Raw genomic sequence first — 21,954 nt, forward strand, 5'->3', positions numbered from 1 at the left:
ACCTCTGCTTTCCTGCTGTCTTCATCCAATCAATCCTACTCTTTTCCATGGCAAGCTTTATATAGGGCATCACCGTTGTCAATGGCTACATCCCATCCTCTCTGTGAAAAAGGTCCAAATGCTCTGTCACAGCACGGCTAATCATCTGGAGGTTCTCGATCATACTGGAATAGGGTTCACCCCCTTTTGTGTCTGTCACTATGCCCAGCACTCGCGAGTTTGAAGTTCGTCACAGCCATCCCTTCCCAGATCCTACTCGGAATACCACAGACAAGGTTTAGACTTTCCAGATCTCAGTAATGGCCATCCATGGGTTCTAACTTATACCACGAAGATTCTAATATCTCGGACTCGGTCCTCTGTATTAGATATCTAAGAGATACTCATCCTAGCTTGTTGCATGTAGAACAGAAGTGTTTGTCAGGCACACGTTCATAAGTGAGAATAATGATGAGTGTCACATAATCATCACATTCATCATGTTCTTGGGTGCGAATGGATATCTTAGAAGTGGAATAAGTTGAATTGAATATAAAACAGTAGTACTTTGCATTAAATCATGAGGAACAGCAGAGCTCCACACCTTAATCTATGGAATGTAGAAACTCTACCGTTGAAAAATACATAAGTGAAAGGTTCAGGCATGGCCGAATGGCCAGCCCCCAAACGTGATCAATATGATCCAAAGTTGAACTAAAAATCATAAGATGTAAATACAATAGTAAAAAGTCCTATTTATACTAAACTAGCTACTAGGGTTTACAAAAGTAAGTAATTAATGCATAAATCCACTTCAGGGGCCCACTTGGTGTGTGCTTGGGCTGAGCTTGAAGTTTACACATGCAAAGGCTTCTTCTGGAGTTGAACGCCAAGTTGTAACGTGTTTTTGGCGTTCAACTCTGGTTCGTGACGTGTTTCTGGCGTTTAACTCTAGACTGCAGCGTAGAACTAGCGTTCAACGCCCTTTTGCGTCATTTAAACTCGGCCAAAGTATGGACTATTATATATTGCTAGAAAGCCCTGAATGTCTACTTTCCAAAGCAATTAGAAGCGCGCCATTTTGAGTTTTGTAGCTCCAGAAAATCCACTTTGAGTGCAGGGAGGTCAGAATCCAACAGCATTAGCAGTCCTTCTTCTACCTCTGAATCTGATTTTTGCTCAAGTCCCTCAATTTCAGCCAGAAATTACCTGAAATCACAGAAAAACACACAAACTCATAGTAAAGTCCAGAAATATGAATTTAACATAAAAACTAATAAAAACATCCCTAAAAGTAACTAGATCCTACTAAAAACATACTAAAAATAATGCCAAAAAGCATATAAATTATCTGCTCATCAGTGATACACTTGTAATCACATATGGTCCCCTCCACCAGGATTTCAGTTTCCCAGGGAATAGCCGGAGCCTAGAGTTAAACAACAGAACCTTTTGTCCTGGTTCAAAGACTCTTGATGACAGCTTTCTGTCATGCCACCTTTTTTATTTCTCCTTATAAAGCTTGGCATTTTCGAAAGCAGTGAGTCTAAATTCCTCTAGCTCATTTAGCTGGAGTAATCTTTTTTCTCTGGATAATTTGGCATCAAAGTTCAGGAATCTGGTTGCCCAGTAGGCCTTATGTTCCAGTTCCATGGGCAGATGACAGGCCTTACCATACACAAGCTGGTATGGAGAGGTCCCTATAGGAGTCTTGAATGCTGTTTTGTAAGCCCACAGAGCATCATCCAAGCTTCTTGTCCAATCCTTTCTACGGGTACTTACACTCCGTTCCAGGATTCTGTTTAGTTCTCTATTAGAGACTTCAGCTTGCCCATTTGTCTGTGGATGATATGGAGTTGCCACCTTGTGGCTAATCCCATACCGGACCATGGCAGAGTAAACCTGTTTGTTGCAGAAGTGAGTGCCCCCATCACTGATTAGTACTCTAGGGACACCAAACCTGCTGAAGATATATTTCTGGAGGAACTTCAACACTGTTTTAGTATCATTAGTGGGTGTGGCAACAGCCTCTACTCATTTTGATACATAGTCGACTGCCACCAGAATATAAGTGTTTGAGTATGATGGTGGGAAAGGTCCCATGAAGTCAATTCCCCATACATCAAACATCTCAATCTCCAAGATTCCCTGTTGAGGCATGGCGTAACCATGAGGCAGATTACCAGCTCTTTGGCAACTGTCACAGTTACGTACAAACTCTTGGGAATCCCTATAGAGTGTAGGCCAGTAGAAGCCACATTGGAGGACCTTGGTGGCTGTTCGCTCACCTCCGAAATGGCCTCCATATTGTGATCCATGGCAATGCCATAAGATCCTCTGTGCTTCTTCTCTAGGCACACACCTACGGATTATTCCGTCTGCACATCTCTTAAAAAGATAGGGTTCATCCCACAAGTAGTACTTTGCATCAGTAATTAATTTTTTCTTTTGTTGCCGGCTGTACTCCTTGGGTATGAACCTTGCAGCTTTATAGTTTGCAATATCTGCAAACCATGGTGTTTCTTGAATGGCAAACAAATGCTCATCCGGAAAGGTCTCAGAGATCTCAATAGAGGGAGGAACTCCCCTTCTACTGATTCTATCTGGGATAGATGATCAGCCACTTGGTTCTCTGTCCTTTTTCTGTCTCTTATTTCTATATCAAACTCTTGCAAAAGCAACACCCATCTTATGAGCCTGGGTTTTGAATCATGCTTTGTGAGTAGATATTTAAGAGCAGCATGGTCAGTGTACACAATCACTTTTGATCCTACTAAGTATGATCTAAACATGTCAATGGCATAAACCACTGCAAGCAATTTTTTTTCTGTGGTTGTGAAATTTTTCTGGGCATCATTTAAAACACGGCTAGCACAATAAATGACATGCAGAAGCTTGTCATGCCTCTGCCCCAGTACTGCACCAATGGCGTGGTCACTGGCATCACACATTAGTTCAAATGGTAGAGTCCAGTCTGGTACAGAAATAACTGGTGCTGTGACCAGCTTAGCTTTCAGGGTCTCAAACGCTTGCAGACACTCTGTGTCAAACACAAATGGCATGTTAGCAGCTAGCAGATTGCTCAGGGGTTTTGCGATTTTTGAAAAATCCTTTATAAACCTCCTGTAGAATCCTGCATGCCCCAGAAAGCTTCTGATTGCTTTAACATTAGCAGGTGGTGGTAATTTTCAATTACTTCCACTTTATCTTGATCCACCTCTATTCCCTTGTTTGAACTTTTATGCCCAAGGACAATTCCTTCAGTCACCATAAAGTGACATTTTTCCCAGTTTAAAACTAGGTTGGTCTCTTGGCATCTTTTCAGAACAAGTGCTAAATGGTCAAGGCAGGAGCTGAATGAGTCTCCAAATACTGAAAAGTCATCCATGAAGACTTCCAGAAATTTCTCTACCATATCAGAGAAGATAGAGAACATGCACCTCTGAAAAGTTGCAGGTGCATTACACAGACCAAAAGGCATCCTTCTATAAGCAAACACTCCAGAAGGACATGTGAATGCTGTTTTCTCTTGGTCTTGAAGATCTACTGCAATTTGGTTGTAACCTGAATAGCCATACAAAAAGTAGTAATATTCATGGCCTGCTAGTCTCTCTAGCATCTGGTCTATGAATGGTAAAGGAAAATGATCCTTTCTGGTGGCTGTATTGAGCCTTCTGTAATCAATACACATGTGCCACCCAGTAACTGTTCTTGTAGGAACCAGTTCACTTTTTTCATTATGAACCACTGTCATACCTCCCTTTTTTGGGACAACTTGAACAGGGCTCACCCAGGGGCTATTAGAAATAGGATAAATAATCCCAGCCTCCAGTAACTTGGTGACCACTTTCTGCACCACTTCCTTCATGGCTGGATTTAGCCGCCTCTGTGGTTGAACCACTGGCTTAGCATCATCCTCCAATAGGATCTTGTGCATGCATCTAGCTGGGCTGATGCCCTTAAGGTCACTTATGGACCACCCAAGAGCTGTCTTGTGTATTCTTAGCACTTGAATTAGTGCTTCCTCTTCCGGTGGGTTTAAAGCAGAGCTTATGATTACCGGAAAAGTGTCACCTTCTCCTAGAAATGCATATTTCAAGGATGGTGGTAATGGTTTGAGCTCGGGTTTAGGAGGTGTTTCCTCTTCTTGAGGAAGTTTCAGAAGTTCTTTCAGTTCCTCTGAATCCTCCAGCTCAGGCTGAACATCCTTAAAGATGTCTTCCAGCTCTGATTCGAGACTATCAGCCATGTTAACCTCCTCTACCAAGGAGTCAATGAGATCAACTTTCATGCAGTCTTTTGGTGTGTCTGGATGCTACATGGCTTCGACAGCATTCAACTTAAACTCATCCTCATTGACTCTCAGGGTTACTCCCTCTTTTGGACATCAATGAGAGTTCGTCTAGTTACTAGGAAAGGTCTTCCTAGAATGAGAGTAGCACTTTTGTGCTCCTCCATTTCCAGCACTACAAAGTCAGTGGGAAAGGCGAATGGCCCAACCCTGACAATCATGTCCTTAATCACGCCTGATGGGTATTTAATGGAGCCATCAGCAAGTTGGAGACATATCCGGGTTGGTTTAACTTCTTCAGTTAAACCAAGCTTTCTGATAGTGGATGTAGGTATTAGGGTGATGCTTGCCCCAAGATCACATAAAGCTGTCTTGGTGCAATTACCCTCTAATATGCATGGTATTAGAAAGCTTTTGGGATCTTTAAGCTTTTCTGGAAAGCTTTTCAGAATGACTGCACTACATTCTTCAGTGAGGAGAACTCTTCCAGTTTCTCTCCAATCCTTCTTATGACTCAAGATCTCCTTCATGAACTTGGCATAAGAAGGTATTTACTCAAGTGCCTCTGTAAACGGAATCTTTATTTCAAGAGTCCTGAGATAATCTGCAAAGCGAGCAAATTGCTTATCCTGCTCCTCTTGGCGGAGTTTTTGAGGATAAGGTATCTTGGCTTTATATTCCCCAACCTTAGTTGCTGCAGGTTTATTTCCTACAGAGGTGGTTGGAGAAGCCTTTTTAGAGGGGTTGTTATCAGCACTTGTGTGTGTCTGATCCCTCACTGGCATTTGAATGCCAGGGTTAGAAGCTGGAGTGGCGTCGGACACCAACTCCTTACTTGTTCCTGGCGTTTGAACGCCAGAACTGAGTTTCCATTGGGCGTTTGATGCCAACTCCTTGCTTGTTTCTGGCGTTTGAACGCCAGAGTTATTCCTCTCTGGGCTCTTACTGTCCTCAGAGGGATTTTGAATAGCAATTTGTTCATTTCTTGGCTTCCTGCTACCTTGAAGTGAGGTATTTAATGTTTTCCCACTTCTTAATTGAACTGCTTGGCATTCTTCTGTTATTTATTTTGATAACTGTTGTTCTGTTTGCTTCAACTATACCTCCATATTTATATTAGCCATTCTTGTGTCTTGTAGTATCTCCTTGAGTTCGGCCAGCTGTTTTGTTAGAAAGTCTAATTGCTAATTGAATTCAGTAATTTGTTCTGCAGGACTAAGTTCAGCAGTTACTGTTTTAGCCTCTTCTTTCTTAGAAGATTCACTATTTAGGTACAGATGCTGATTTCTGGCAACTGTATCAATAAGCTCTTGAGCCTCTTCAATTGTCTTTCTCATGTGTATAGATCCACCAGCTGAGTGATCTAGAGAAATTTGAGCTTTCTCTGTAAGCCCATAATAGAAGATGTCTAACTGCACCCATTCTGAAAACATTTCAGAGGGGCATTTTCTTAGCATCTCTCTGTATCTCTCCCAGGCATCATAAAGAGATTCATTATCTCCTTGTTTAAAGCCTTGGATGTCCAGCCTTAGCTGTGTCATCCGTTTTGGAGAGAAGTATTGATTCAGAAATTTTTCTGATAGCTGTTTCCATGTCCTTATGCTAGCCTTAGGTTGGTTATTTAACCACCTCTTAGCTTGGTCTTTAACAGCAAATGGAAATAGTAATAATCTGTAGACATCCTGATCTACTTCCTTATCATGTACTGTGTCAGCAATCTGTAAAAACTGTGCCAGAAACTCTGTAGGTTCCTCCTGTGGAAGACCAGAATACTGGCAACTTTGCTGCAACATGATAATGAGCTGAGGATTCAACTCAAAGCTACTAACTCCAATGGAGGGTATACAGATACTACTCCCATATGAAGCAGTAGTAGGGTTAGCATATGACCCCAGAGTCCTTCTGGACTATTCATTTCCACTTAGGTCCATGATGGAGAAAAGGAAATTGATGTGAATTGCAATTAAAATATATTTTTATTTTTATTTTATAAAAAGAGAACGAAAAAAAATGAAATAAAATAACTAGAAACTAAATATAGATTTCGAAAGTTAAGAATAAAAAAAATTAAAACTAAAATAATTACTTAATTAAGAAGATTTGAAAAACTTTGGATATGATTTTTTTTTTTGAAAAAGATTTTAAATTTTGAAATAGAAATCTGAATTTTAAAAGTAATTTTCGAAAATTTACTTTAAAATAGAGAGAAAAGATATTTTTTTGATTTTTTTAAAATTTATGATGAAAGAGAAAAACACACAAAAGACACACAACTTAAAATTTTTAGATCTAATGTTCCTTATTTTCAAAAATTTTGGAGGGAAACACCAAGGAACACCAAACTTAAAAATTTTAAGATCAAAACACAAGGAAGACTCAAGAACACTTTGGAGACTCACAAGAACAACAAGAACATGAAGATAGAACACCAAACTTAAAATTTTTAGAAAACCAAAAACAAAATTTTCGAAAACTAAAGAAAATCAACAAGAAAACACCAAACTTAAAGTTTGGCACAAGATTTGTTCAAAGAAAAATTATTTTTGAAAAAGTTTTAAAAAGAAGATAGCCAATTACCAAGAACATAAGCACCACGCTCTAGCTAACTGAGCTATAAATTTAAAGTATTTTAACAAAGGTATTTAATATATAAAGATGTTTAATTTTTTTAATTTTTTTTTGGATACTAATAATTCGAAAATGCACAAGTGGTGCACGAAATTGTGATCATCAATGGCGCCATCAACATGGTACGCACAATTGTAATCTCAACTCTTTATCACAACTTCGCATAACTAACCAGCAAGTGCACTGGGTCGTCCAAGTAATAAACCTTACGTGAGTAAGGGTCGATCCCACGGAGATTGTTGGTATGAAGCAAGCTATGGTCATCTTGTAAATCTCAGTCAGGCGGATTCAAATGGTTATGGATGATGAATGATTAAAAGATAAATAAAACATAAAATAAAGATAGAGATACTTATGTAATTCATTGGTGAGAATTTCAGATACGCGTATGAAGATGCTTTGTCCCTCCCGTCTCTCTGCTTTCCTACTGTCTTCATCCAATTCTTCTTACTCCTTTCCATGGCAAGCTGTATGTTGGGCATCACCGTTGTCAGTGGCTACAATCCCGTCCTCTCAGTGAAAATGTTCAACGCACTCTGTCACAGCACGGCTATTCATCTGTCGGTTCTCGATCATGTCGGAGTAGAATCCAGTGATTCTTTTGCGTCTGTCACTAACGCCCCACAATCACGAGTTTGAAGCTCGTCACAGTCATTCAATCCTTGAATCCTACTCGGAATACCACAGACAAGGTTTAGACCTTCCGGATTCTCAAAAATGCCACCATCAATTCTAGCTTATACCACGAAGATTCTGATTAAGGAATCCAAGAGATAAACACTCAATCGAAGGTAGAACGGAGGTGGTTGTCAGGCACACGTTCATAGGTGAGAATGATGATGAGTGTCATGGATCATCACATTCATCAAGTTGAAGAACAAGTGATATCTTAGAACAAGAACAAGCTGAATTGAATAGAAGAACAATAGTAATTGCATTGATACTCGAGGTACAGCAGAGCTCCACACCTTAATCTATGGTGTGTAGAAGCTCCACCGTTGAAAATACATAAGAATATAGTCTAGGCATGGCCATGAGACCAGCCCCAAAACGTGATCTAAGGTAGCATAGAGCTACTCAAAGATTAGCCTAAGATGAAAAATACAATAGCAAAAGGTCCTATTTATAGAGAACTAGTAGCTTAAGATTTACAAAAAATGAGTAAATGACGTAAATATCCACTTCCGGGCCAACTTAGTGTGTGCTTGGGCTGAGCATTGAAGCATTTTCGTGTAGAGACTTTTCCTGGAGTTAAACGCCAGCTTTTGTGCCAGTTTGGGCGTTTAACTCCCACTTTGGTGCCAGTTCCGGCGTTTAACGCTGGGAATTCTGATGCTGACTTTGAACGCCGGTTTGGGCTATCAAACTTTGGGCAAAGTATGGACTATTATATATTTCTGGAAAGCCCTGGATGTCTACTTTCCAACACAATTGAGAGCCGCCAATTGGGCTTCTGTAGCTCCAGAAAATCCACTTCGAGTGCAGGGAGGTCAGAATCCAACAACATCTGTAGTCCTTTTCAGCCTCTGAATCATATTTTTGCTCAGGTCCCTCAATTTCAGCCAGAAAATACCTGAAATCACAGAAAAACACACAAACTCATAGTAAAGTCCAGAAAAGTGAATTTTAAATAAAAAACTAATAAAAATATAATAAAAACTAAGTAAAACATGCTAAAAACATACTAAAAACAATGCCAAAAAGCGTATAAATTATCCGCTCATCAACAAGAAAAATAAGAAAAATCACAAAACAAGAAAAACTAAAGATCAAACAGGGAAAATAAACAAGAACAACTTGAAGATTAAGAAAGAACAATGAACACAAATTCAAAAATTTTAAAAGAAAATAAAAACATGCAATTGACACCAAACTTAAAATATGAAACTAAACTCAAATAGAAAAACTCAATTATCAGTTTATAAAATTTTCGAAAAAAATTAAAAAGAGAAAATAAGGATTTAAAAAAAAAATTTCAACCAAAAACAATTATAGAAGACTCTAAACCAAAAAGAAAAATTTTTCCTAATCTAAGCAACAAAATAAACCGTCAGTTGTCCAAACTCGAACAATCCCCGGCAACGGTGCCATAAACTTGGTGCACGAAATTGTGTATGTCAATGTCAATATTACTATTTCTCACAAATTCGCACAACTAACCAGCAAGTGCACTGGGTCGTCCAAGTAATACCTTACGTGAGTAAGGGTCGAATCCCACGGAGATTGTTGGTTTGAAGCAATCTATGGTTATCTTGTAAATCTTAGTCAGGAAATCAATTATAATTATCAATATGAATTACGAAGAATAAAAAAGCATGGATTAAATATTTGTTCTGCAGTAATAGAGAATATGTTGGAGTTTTGGAGATGCTTTGTCTTCTGAATCTCTGCTTTCTCCCTGTCTTCTTCTTCATGCACGCAAGGTTCCTCCTATGGCAAGCTGTGTGTTGGTGGATCACCGTTGTCAATGGCTACCATCCGTCCTCTCAGTGAAAGAGATCCAAGTGCGCTGTCACCGCACGGCTAATCATCTGTCGGTTCCCATTCATGCTGGAATAGGATCCATTGATCCTTTTACGTCTATCACTACGCCCAGCCCTTGTGAGTTTGAAGCTCGCCACAGTCATTCAATCCCTGAATCCTACTCGGAATACCACAGACAAGGTTTAGACTTTCTGGATTCTCAGGAATGCTGCCAATGGATTCTAGCTTATACCACAAAGATTCTGATTAAGGAACCCAAGAGATACTCATTCAATCGAAGGTAGAACGGGAGTGGTTGTCAGGCACGCGTTCATAGATTGAGAATGGTGATGAGTGTCACGGATCATCACATTCATCATATTGAAGCGCGAATGAACATCTTAGATAGAAACAAGCGTGTTTGAATAGAAAACAGAGATAATTGCATTAATTCATCGAGACACAGCAGAGCTCCTCACCCCCAACAGTGGAGTTTAGAGACTCATGCCGTCAAAGAGTACAAAGTTCATATCTAAAATGTCATGAGGTGCGAAATAGAACTCTAAAAGTTGTTTAAATACTAAACTAGTAACCTACGTTTACAGAAAATGAATAAACTATGATAGATGGTGCAGAAATCCACTTCTGGGGCCCACTTGGTATGTGCTGGGGCTGAGACTTAAGCTTCTCACATGCCTAAGCTGTTTCTGGAGTTAAACGCCAAGTTGTAACCTGTTTTTGGCGTTCAATTGAGAGCACGACAATTGGACTTCTGTAGCTCCAGAAAATCCATTCCGAGTGCAGGGAGGTCAGAATCCAACAGCATCAGCAGTCTTTTTTCAGCTTGAATCAGATTTTTGCTCAGCTCCCTCAATTTTAGCCAGAAAATACCTAAAATTACAGAAAAACACACAAACTCATAGTAAAGTCCAGAAATATGAATTTTGCTTAGAAACTAATGAAAATGTACTAAAAACCAATTAAAACATACTAAAAACTACATGAAATTAACCCCAAAAAGCGTATAAAATATCCGCTCATCAGTTGCCTCCCAGCAAGTGCTTCTTTATTGTCTTTAGCTGGACCTTACTGAGCTTTTAATCTAGCCTCAGCCTTGAGCACTCTTGCTTAACATTGCCTTCAAGATAATGCTTGATTCTCTGTCCATTAACAATGAACTTCTTATTAGAATCAATGTCTTGAAGCTCCACAAAGCCATATGGTGACACACTTGTAATCACATATGGTCCCCTTCACCGGGATTTCAGTTTCCCGGGGAATAGCCTGAGCCTAGAGTTAAACAGTAGAACCTTCTGTCCTGGTTCAAAGACTCTAGATGACAGCTTTCTGTCATGCCACCTTTTTGCTTTCTCTTTGTAAAGCTTGGCATTTTCAAAAGCAGTGAGTCTGAATTCCTCTAGCTCATTCAGCTGGAGCAATCTTTTTTCTCCAGCTAATCTGGCATCAAAGTTTAGGAATTTGGTTGCCCAGTAGGCCTTATGCTCTAGTTCCACTGGCAGATGACAGGCCTTACCATACACAAGCTGGTATGAAGAGGTCCCTATAGGAGTCTTGAATGCTGTTCTATAAGCCCACAGAGCATCATCCAAGCTTCTCGCCCAATTCTTTCTACGGGTACTTACAGTCCGTTCCAGGATTCTTTTTAGTTCTCTATTAGAGACTTCAGCTTGCCCATTTGTCTGTGGATGATATGGGTTCGAGAACGTTAGTGACAATCACTTTTTTTACTAACGTTCCTCACCAAAGTTAAAGGCCACGTTAACCTCAACGTTAGTGGCACAAACGTTGCCACTAATGTTTCCACTATGTCCTTCGCACACGTTATTGGGACTCAACTTTTCCAATAACGTTGAGAAGCCTCCCCCTTCCCTACGTTAGAGCCCACGTTAACTTAGTTAACGTGGCTCTTTTAACGTAGGCCTACCATCCTTCAAGAACGTTAGTGACACTTACCATTGTCACTAACGTTCCAAATTGCCCCTATTTTCCACGTTAGAGTCCACGTTAACTAGGTTAACGTGGCTTCTAACGTGGCCTTGCTAGCCATCTCCAACGTTAGTGACAAAGTTGAGTGTCACTAACGTTGGCTCATCCTTCCCTTATCCACGTTAGCTTCCACGTTAACTTAGTTAACGTGGGAGTTAACGTGGCTCATGGTGGCATGTGTGGCTCCTTCAAATGTTAGTGACAATGTTGGGTGTCACTAACGTTGGCGATCACCTTCTTTCTTCACGTTAGCTTCCACGTTAACTAGGTTAACGTGGGAGTCAACGTGGCTCATTGGGGGCTTGTGTTCTTCCAACGTTAGTGACAATGTTGGGTGTCACTAACGTTGTCGACCACTTTGTTCCTTCACGTTAGCTTCATGTTAACTAACGTGGGAGTTAACGTGGCTTAATGTGCTTTGGCCAACGTTAGTGACAATGTTAAGTGTCACTAACGTTAGCTCCCCCCTTCCTTCTTAATGTTAGAGGCCACGTTAACTAGGTTAACGTGGACTCTAACGTGGCCACTCATGATCTTGGTTCAATGTTAGTGATAATGTTAAGTGTCACTAACGTTGGCTCTATTTCTGTACTTCCACGTTAGAGTTCACGTTAACTTAGTTAACGTGGCTTTTAACGTGGGCAATGATGGCTTCGAGAGCGTTATTAGCAATCACTTTTCTCATTAACTTTGCAAGTTACTCCCATTCCACGTTAGTGTTAACGTTATTGCAACTAACGTAGCCACTAATGTGGTTCTTCTTTGCTTCCTTTATCCTGAAATTAAGCAATAAAGTGCATCAAAGTTCTAGTCCAAGTCATGGGAAATGCAACGTCCAATTTGTCCTTAAATTCATGCAAAATCCTCATGAAATCATGTAAAATGCACAATGTATGCTTGAATCAAGATTTAAGTGAATATCTACCCAAAACTAGCTTATTTCCTAAAGAAATGCATGAAACTACCCTAAAAACAGTAAAGAAAAGGTCAGTAAAACTGGCCAAAATACCCTGCATCACAACACCAAACTTAAAGCTTGCTTGTCCCTAAGCAAGTACTGGAACAAGAGAATGATGAAAGAAATGCCAAGAGACATGAGTCATTCTTGTGGAAGTCATGTCCTGGTTTTATGGTGGTTTCATGCATAGCAACTTAGGCTCATTCCTGGCTTTCAGACCTTTATCATGTCCTAGAATACTTACTTGTTATTGCATCCCATGAGACTTTTATTCATTGATCCTTTTGTTGTTATTTGAGGGCTTATTTTTGTTCTTAAGCTAAGTGCTCTGTAAGGGGGCAACTCTTTAAAATAAGCTTTCAGCCAATACTCCCGAACCAGTTGGTTCAAGGTGCTAGGTGTTGAAGCACCCCTAAGGACTTACTTGCTCAAGTCTCTCCCCCATACATACACACCACAGGCACATAGTTTATTTATTTTCTTTTCTTGAGACCTTGGTGTCCAGCACCTCTTTGGGTTACTAAATGCTCTGTGGTGAGGGTTACTCTTGATAGTGGACTTTCAGCTGATAATCCCGGGTTAGTTAACCCAAGTTACCAAGTGATAAGGCCCCTCTAAGAGCTTATTCATCCAAGTAGATCCCTCACACAGGAGCACCACAGACACATGCTTCAAGATTAAAACCATTGGTGCCTAGCCTTATTGCTTACTATTTTTCTTTTATTCCTCAACTTTGATTATTCTTTCCCTTTTTCTTATTAGGATCTTCTTATTTATCTAGTCTCATGGGGTGTGTCTCAAGCATAGTATTCATGACAGATAGTTATCTTCCCACCTTATGGTTGAACCAACTTAGCTAACTTATGACCACACCACAAACTCATGGACTTACTCCCTAGTATGAACTCTTTTCTGGTCTTTAAAAGCACTCATTTTCTTTTTATTTGATTTAAAGGGACAAACATACAAGTAAGCAAAGTAAAGATGCAGTGACATAAGGACTAGAGATCATAAACCTCTTCAACAAGAACTTAAAAGAAAGAATTTAGAAATGTTTAAACTGAAATGGAAGCAAGTTCTATTTCATACAAAATTTTCCTTATTTAAAGCATAGAGAAAGATGGACCAAAGAAGGAACTCCACCACCTTTTACTCTTGTGGATGTCCATGCTCTCCTTCTTGATTGCTTGTGCTCCCACTTCCCTTGCCTTTTCCAAGCAGCTTCTTCCAGAAACCACCATCTTCCATCTTCTTCTTAAGTATTTCCTTTTCCTGTTTCACTTTCCTCTCTTCTTATTCTACAAAATCTTTTTGGACCTCATCATATGTAGGGATGGCATAGTGTAGATGATGCATATTACTGGACATGTAGTTCAACTTGGCTTGAGTGTTGACGTTAAACTCCTCCCGATGTAGTTGTCGTCCTTCATTAAGTACAGTGAACTCATTGAATGCTTTCATCTGAGCTAGTTGTCGCTGATTGAGTTCCTGCAAATGCTTATCTTGACGTTCTTGCCTCTCGGTAACTTGGTGGATGGTTTGAGTGAGCTGGGAGTATTGTTCCTGTTGCTGCTCCATTTGTTGTTTCTTCCACTCTTCTTGTTGGCTCATCCAGTTCAATATTTGCTCTTAGAAGGTGATTCATATTCAAATATACTGGGTAAGGATGCTCTCCCTGTTGATATTCTTCCTGATGAGACTCTTCTTGGTGAGCTCCTTCCTTTGCTTTTAGTTTCCCTATTTGTGGCCATCTTTGTTGCTGAGCAGGTGTAGTATAGGCCATACGCTGGGTTGTCATTAGCCTCCATGGGTTAACCCAGTCTGGATTACTATCCTCAAATACCACCTTGGCCTTTGTGCACAATCGGAGAATGGTGCTGGGGTACCAAAGCCTGGCACCTGATTCAAGTTTCTCAGCTGAATCTTGAATTCCCTCAGCTATAAGTTCATGCACGTTGATTTCTCCACCTTGTACTAGGCAATGTACCATAGTTGCTCGATTAATATTTACCTCTGAATTATTTGTAGCTGGGAGAATAGACCTCCTCACGAGTTCAAACCACCCCTTGGCTTCTGGGCTAAGGTCTCCCCTCTTGATGAACCGGGGTCTCCCATCTCCACACCTCTCCCAGTCAGCAGCTATAACACAAATGTCCGTTACTATCTCGGTGAGCTCATCATTGTCTTGGCTTTTACTTATCCTTGCATGATAGCTAGGCTCATCAAAGTGTGGTGATTTCAGGTGAAGAGTTCTTATTATAGCATTTGGGCTGAAGTCTACCTCCTTTCCCCTTACATAGCTTTTGAAGGTTGGGGCTCTGGTTTTGTCTTTTCTGACCACATTTGCATAGAACTCTTTGATGAGGTTTGCATTGATCTTCCCCTCTAGATTGGTGAGCAATTGCCACCCTCTTTCTTCAATCTTCTCCCGAATCTGTGGGCATTCGTCTTCATTGATTTGGAAGGTTAACTCGGGCAGTATCTTTTTGAGCTTTATCTGCTCAAATTCTCGTTCATGGAAGGCAGTCTTGAGTCTCTTCTCGTTGAAGGGAATGTTCTCCGTTGGTTCCTTCCTCTTCTGCCTCTTGGAGCTTGATGATGCCATGAATGAAGTTAAAGTAAAAAAAAAGGGTGTAGTGAAGGGAAGAGATATGGGATTTAGAGAGTAGGAAGTTGAAGAATTGGTTGCTGGAAAGTGAGGTGCAAGGGGTATGAATTTCGAATGTGGAGATGGTGTGGATTTGATTCACTTATATAGAGAAGTGATGAAGAGATGAAAGGTGTGGATTGATGGGATTGGTGTATGATGAACGGATGGGGTTTTATATGGAGTAAGCACGAGGATTCTCAACTTTATGATGGAGTTGGTTCGCTTTCCAAGTTTGTTCTTCCTCCAATGTTGCATGGCAACCATTCCCAATGCATTCCCCCTTGAGGCACGTGTGTAGTGCCCTCTTCATAAAGTGGCCGAACCTTTCCCATTAAATTGTCCAATCAATCTCTTTCAATGCTCCTTTCCTTTCCCTATAAAGATCAAATAAGAAAAGTAAGAAATATCATAAAAAAATCAATTTATATTTTTACGGCTAAAATAATAAAGAGAAGAAAAGATTAGATTGTTTATTCATGAACTCCAACTAACTAACTAACTGTGTATCCCTTTATGCATTTTGGTGGCACCATGGGGTGACACCAAACTTAGTTTGAAGTATTGTGATGAAAAGTTCTGTTCAAAGCTCCAAGACTAGAATGCTCTCTGTTGCATTCATGCTTTCTTGGTACGCTTTGAACACCAAACTTGTTCTTCACTATATACTGCAATATAAGGACTTCACCAAGTTTGGGTTGGAATTTATGAATATTGACTTATTCACTAGTAAAAGCTAATAAAACATGGGTTGCCTCCCATGAAGCGCTTCTTTAGCGTCACTAGCTTGACGTTTCTCCTTCATCAGGGTGGTTGATAATGCTCCAAGTCCTCCCCTCTTGCCTTGGACTTATATCCATTGGTTGTATCAATGATCTCTACATGTTCCAAGGAAAGAACTCTGTTGATAGTGAAGACCTTAGGTAACTGAGATGGTACAGTGGGGAGATTAGGGGGGATATCTGGGAAGTAAGCTAAAATTACTTTATCTCCTGGAGAGAGGCCTTCCGTAGGGATCTTCTTGTTCCTCCACCCCCATGGTACCTTCTTCTTTGTCCCTTTTGATGTTTCCCTGCTTTTGGCGACTTCTTCTTTTAAGTGAATTTTGTTGTTGTCTTCACATGCCTCTGATGGTTTAGGTTCCTCCAGCTTCTCCTTGAGCTGTGACGATTGCTGTTTGCCTTGTTCATCATTCAGTGGGGTTCTCAGATGTGTTGGTGGTGCCTCAGTGCTTGTTTCCTCTGTCAGCATCCCATTATGATCATTGCTTGGTTCTTTGTTTTCTTGGTCAGTTTCTTGGGAGAGTTTGAAGACATTGAAGCTGAGTTGTTCATCATGGATCCTCAATATTAGCTCCCCTCGCTCCACGTCTATGAGTGCTCTGGCTGTAGCTAGGAATGGTCTTCCCAATATGATTGGGTGAGTGTGACTCTCTTCCATGTCCAAGATGACAAAGTCTGTGGGAAGAAAGTATTTCCCCACCTTTAACAACACGTTTTCCACCACCCCTCTTGCTTGTTTTTGAGTTTGTCAGCCAGCCTGATGACTACATCTGTGGGCAATATCTCATTGATCTGCAGCCTCTTCACCATGGATAGAGGCATTAAGTTGATGCTTGCTCCCAAATCACAGAGTGCTCTATCAAACATTGTTTCTCCTATGGCACAGGGGACATGAAAACTCCCTGGATCTTTTCTTTTTGTAGGCAACTGCGGTTGAATGAGGGCACTGCACTCCTTGTTCATCACTATAGTTTGGCCTCCCTTGAGTGAGCTTTTCCTGGGAAGCAACTCCTTCATGTACTTGATGAATGCAGGCATTTGTTGGATAGTCTTGATGAATGGTATGTTCACATGCAGAGATGCAAATAAGTCAAGAAATCTTGAGTATATTCTCCTCTCCACAGCTCCCTTGAGCAGTTGGAGAAAAGGTGCATAGAGTCTCAGCAACTCCTGTTTTGAGATTTCTGGTTCTTGGTAATCTTTTTCCACCTCCTCTACTGAGGTATCTTCAGGTTGTTCTGACAGCTTGCTTGGCTTGTCCTCAGTCTCCTTATCACTTATAGTGACCATCTTGCAATCTTCCCATCTTACCTTCTTTGTTTCACCTCTCGGATTCTTCTCTGTGTCACTTGGAAATCCATCTGTGGGTTTGGGAATTTGTTCAGAGAGATATCCTACTTGAGATTCCAACCTCTTGATTGTGTCTCCCTGGTTCTTGAAACTGGCTCGCACTTCCTCCTTGAAGATCTTGTTGTCTTGAATCTCCTTGCTTAGGCCTTCAAGTAGATTCTCAATCCTTGATATTCTTTCATAAAATGATGACAGGTCAGGCTGAGTAGGGTTATTCTGGCCATGATATGAATGTGGGGAGGTGTTTTTATGGGGGTGTTGATATGGTCTAGATGTGAAGTGTTGGGTGGCTGCATTGTTTGGATTTGGGCGTCTTTGATCAAGGCTTTGGTCTTGTTGATTTCTCCACCCAAAGTTTGGGTGATTCCTCCATCCAGGGTTGTAGGTCTTGGAGTATGGATCATGGTTTTGCCTAGGTGAATTCCCAATGTAGTTGGCTTGCTCCTGACTACCCTCTGCTTCTTCATTCACTCCTTCTTGGGTTGTTGATGAAGTGGAGACTGCTGCTACTTGGTTCCTCTCCATCTTCTTGGTGAGGTCAGCCAGCTGCTGGGTAATGAGCTTGTTTTAGGCCAGCAGAGCATCTACATTGTTTAGCTCCATTACTCCTCTTGTGTTCCCTCTTTCGGAAGCATAGAAGTAGTCGTTCTCTGCTACTATTTCAATGACATCTATGGCTTCCTCAATAGTCTTCTTCTTGTTCAAAGATCCTCCGGATGAATGGTCTATGGCCTTCTTTGACTCATAAGAAAGCCCTTCATAGAAAATGTGCAGCTGCACCCATTCGTTGAACATATCTGGTGGGCACCTCCTTGTTAAGTCTTTAAACTTCTCCCATGCTTCATATAGAGTCTCACCATCTTGTTGCCTGAAAGTTTGGACCTCAGCTCTCAGCCTATTGATTCATTGAGGAGGGTAAAATCTTGCTAAGAATTTGTTCACCACGTCTTCCCAAGTTGTCAAGCTTTCCCTTGGGAAAGACTCCAGCCACTTGGCTGCCTTATCCCTGAGTGAGAATGGAAATAAGAGCAGTCTATAGGCGTCAGGATGAACATCATTAGACTTCACCGTGTCACATATTCTCAGGAAGGTGGTTAAATGTTAATTTGGGTCCTCTTGGACACTTCCTCCGAACGAACAGTTGTTTTGCACAAGGGTGATGAGCTGTGGCTTCAGTTCAAAATTGTTGGCATGGATGGTTGGCTTTTGAATGCTACTTCCACAGTTTCCTGGGTTTGGATTGATGTAAGAGCCTAAAACTCTTCTATCCTCCCCAGCATGATTTGCTCGACCTCCTCTGCCATGGTTGTGAGCCTCTTCTTCATGATGGTTTTCCATGTTTTCTTCCATGTTTGGTTCAAAGTATTCCTCAAAGTGTTCCTCCTCTTTATCACCACCAACTACACGTTTTTCTCTTGCCTCCCTCCTTAGTCTAAGGAAGGTTCTCTCAGGTTCAGAATCAAAGGAAGTTGAAGCCCCGCTTCTTCTCCCTGTCATACAACCAACAAGTACAAGCAAAGAGAATAGGTGCAGAAAGTATATCTGTCAGAATTACTGTTAGTGTGAGTGATGCAATATATCAAACAGTTAGTGGGTTAGTGAGATGAATAGTAAATAACAAAGAAAAAGTAAGGGGGAAGGGAAGAAGTTATCTAAAACAGAAAGTAAATGACTCAAACAGAAATTTAAATCAAACAAAAATAAAATGCTCAATCTAGTTATCCTCCAATCTAATCATTGTTGATGCACAATCAATCCCCGGCAACGGCGCCATAAACTTGATGCACGAAAAACTTGTCTCATAACAAATTTCCTTCGGCAAGTGTACCGAATTTGTCGTCAAGTAAAAACTCACAATAGAGTGAGGTCGAATCCCACAAGGATTGATTGATCAAGCAACTTTAATTAGAGGAATGTTCTAGTTGAGTAAATCAGAAATTGAGTTGAGAAGTGCAGAAAATTAAATGGCAGGAAAGTAAATGGCAGAAAGTAAATTGCAGAATCTTAAATGGAAATGGGGGAACTGCTCATAAATGTAAATGACAGAAATTAAAGAGAATGGGTAAGATCAGAATTGGGGAGTTCATTGGGCTTAGGAGATGTTGCATTCTCCAGATCAATCTCATTTTCATCTCTTCCTCAATCAATGCACTCATTGATCTCCTTGGCAATCTTAAGTGATTGAATTACAATTTCTTGTAATTCAATCTCTCAAATCTTGATCAATAGGCAATTCCTTGGTCAATTGCTCATGAGAAGAGATGAAGTATGGTCACTGATTATACCACATGCATTTCCCAAATCAAGTGTTGAGAGGATTATAGTCACATATCCATCCAAACCCAATTTGGTCCAGCATGAGAAAGCATTTCTAGCTTGATCTCTTCATTCCTCTTTCAAGGTTCAGAAGAGATCCAAGTATGAATAGCTTCTTTTCCAAGATAACTACCCAATTGGATGAAGATCGAAAGCTTTCAAGTAAAATCAAGAGAAAAGATAGAAGAAGAATAATAAAAACTAGTATTGATCCATCAAATTACAACAGAGCTCCCTAACCCAATGAAAGGGGTTTAGTTGTTCATAGCTCTGGAAAATGAAAACAAAGATGGAGAATACATAATGAAAACTTAGAAGTGCAGAGAAAGTAAATACAGAGAGTAGTTTTGTGCTAAGAGTCTCCCTATAATTTCAAACTCTCTAAAATATTTCAAAGATACTCCTATATATACTACTCTTCTGTTCTTCAAGTTGATTCTTCAAGTCTTGGGCCTTTGGATCTTGAGTTGGAAGCAGTTTCTCTTCTTCATTGGGCTTAGCTTTTACTTGCAGAGAGAAAGTATAAAGTGGGCAGAGGCTTTGGCTCAGGAAGTTAGTGGTGTTAACGTTCAGTGAAAATATGGGTTCGAGAACGTTAGTTACAATCACTTTTTTTACTAACGTTCCTCACCAAAGTTAAAGGCCACGTTAACCTCAACGTTAGTGTTACAAAAGTTGCCACTAACGTTTCCACTATGTCCTTCGCACACGTTATTGGGACTCAACTTTCCCAATAACGTTGAGAAGCCTCCCCCTTCCCTACGTTAGAGCCCACGTTAACTTAGTTAACGTGGCTCTTTTAACGTAGGCCTGCCATCCTTCGAGAACGTTAGTGACACTTACCATTGTCACTAACGTTCCAAATTGCCCCTATTTTCCACGTTAGAGTCCACGTTAACTAGGTTAACGTGGCTTCTAACGTGGCCTTGCTAGCCATCTCCAACGTTAGTGACAAAGTTGAGTGTCACTAACGTTGGCTCATCCTTCCCTTATCCACGTTAGCTTCCACGTTAACTAAGTTAACGTGGGAGTTAACGTGGCTCATGGTGGCATGTGTGGCTCCTTCCAAGGTTAGTGACAATGTTGGGTGTCACTAACGTTGGCGATCACCTTCTTTCCTCACGTTAGCTTCCATGTTAACTAGGTTAACGTGGGAGTCAACGTGGCTCATTGGGGGCTTGTGTTCTTCCAACGTTAGTGACAATGTTGGGTGTCACTAACGTTGTCGACCACTTTGTTCCTTCACGTTAGCTTCCACGTTAACTAGGTTAACGTGGCTTAATGTGCTTTGGCCAACGTTAGTGACAATGTTAAGTGTCACTGATGTTGGCTCCCCCCTTCCTTCTTAACGTTAGAGGCCACGTTAACTAGGTTAACGTGGACTCTAACGTGGCCACTCATGATCTTGGTTCAACATTAGTGATAATGTTAAGTGTCACTAACGTTGGCTCTATTTCTGTACTTCCACGTTAGAGTTAACGTTAACTTAGTTAACGTGGCTCTTAACGTGGGCAATGATGGCTTCGAGAGCGTTATTGGCAATCACTTTTCTCATTAACTTTGCAAGTTACTCCCATTCCACGTTAGTGTTAATGTTAGTGCAACTAACGTAGCCACTAATGTGGTTCTTCTTTGCTTCCTTTGTCCTGAAATTAAGCAATAAAGTGCATCAAAGTTCTAGTCCAAGTCATGGGAAATGCAACGTCCAATTTGTCCTTAAATTCATGCAAAATCCTCATGAAATCATGTAAAATGCACAATGTATGCTTGAATCAAGATGTAAGTGAATATCTACCCGAAACTAGCTTATTTCCTAAGGAAATGCATGAAACTACCCTAAAAATAGTAAAGAAAAGGTCAGTGAAACTGGCCAAAATGCCCTGGCATCAGCATTTCCTTATCATCCCTTTGTACCTCTCCCAGGCATTATAAAGGGATTCATCATCCTCTTGTTTAAAGCCTTGGATGTCCAGCCTTAGCTGTGTCATCCTTTTTGGAGGGAAATATTGATTCAGGAATTTGTCTAATAATTGTTTCCATGTTCTTATGCTTGCTGTGGGTTGGTTATTTAACCACCTTTTAGCTTGATCTTTTACAGCAAACGGAAATAGTAACAGCCTGTATACATCCTGATCTACCTCCTTGTCACGTACTGTGTCAGCAATTTGCAAGAATTGTGCCAGAAACTCAGTAGGTTCTTCTTGTGGAAGACCAGAATACTGGCAGTTTTGCTGCACCATGACAATGAGCTGAGGATTTAGCTCAAAATTGCTTGCTTTGATGGGAGGTATACAGATACTACTCCCATATACAGCAGTAGTGGGATTAGCATATGACTCCAGAGTCCTTCTAGACGGTTCATTTCCACTTAGATCCATGATGGAGAAAGGGAGATGATGTGGATTGTAATAAAAAAATTTATTTATTTATTTATTATTTTTTGAATACTAAAAATTAAAAGGAAAATAAAATAAAATAAAATAAAAAATTAACTATAATTTCAAAAATTAGAAAAATAGATAAAAAGGAAGTT

General features: G+C 40.4%; 1 non-coding gene across 1 annotated transcript; it reads left to right on the top strand.

The window, feature by feature from the left end:
• The first annotated feature begins 17,895 nt into the window (after positions 1-17,895).
• LOC148577033 (small nucleolar RNA R71) lies at positions 17,896-18,002 on the top strand. The gene has a single exon (XR_015903993.1). It is a non-coding gene; the product is annotated as a small nucleolar RNA R71 (small nucleolar RNA).
• Positions 18,003-21,954: the final 3,952 nt, after the last annotated feature.

Source organism: Arachis ipaensis, chromosome B1 (genome assembly GCF_059453495.1).
Source record: "Arachis ipaensis isolate K30076 ecotype BB chromosome B1, ASM5945349v1, whole genome shotgun sequence".
Lineage (NCBI taxonomy): Eukaryota > Viridiplantae > Streptophyta > Magnoliopsida > Fabales > Fabaceae > Arachis > Arachis ipaensis.